Source organism: Penaeus monodon, chromosome 33 (genome assembly GCF_015228065.2).
Source record: "Penaeus monodon isolate SGIC_2016 chromosome 33, NSTDA_Pmon_1, whole genome shotgun sequence".
Classification (NCBI taxonomy): Eukaryota; Metazoa; Arthropoda; class Malacostraca; order Decapoda; family Penaeidae; genus Penaeus; species Penaeus monodon.
Genome location: NC_051418.1, coordinates 31,226,786 through 31,227,055, shown reverse-complemented (window position 1 = coordinate 31,227,055; position 270 = coordinate 31,226,786). Strand labels below are relative to the sequence as shown.

The 270-nt window shown below is 46.7% G+C and overlaps 1 protein-coding gene across 1 annotated transcript in view; it reads left to right on the top strand.

Annotated features, from left to right (window-relative positions):
• LOC119594379 (cellular retinoic acid-binding protein 1-like) overlaps positions 1 to 270 on the top strand; it is a 20,770-nt gene that overhangs the window by 577 nt on the left and 19,923 nt on the right. The gene's annotated exons all lie outside the window — the stretch shown is intronic.

The following is a 270-nucleotide window of genomic DNA, read 5'->3' as shown; positions in this document are numbered from 1 at the left end:
ATAGAAATATACGGTATAATCATTCCGTGGCAAGTGAACCGAAGAATAAATCGCTACCTGGTGCTCCATATGTCTTGATTTTATTGATGGGACGGACTCGATCGGTAGAAAGGGGTGGCAAGAGGTAGATGAATCCCGAGGGACAGTAGGACTACATCAAAGACACGGCGATGGCGAGCGATGTGAGTAGTCGGGAGGCTAGGAGTGGTCTCTCTAAAGACTCTAAACTGACAAGTGAACAAAAATCCGTAATGAAGCTCTTGGCAGCTC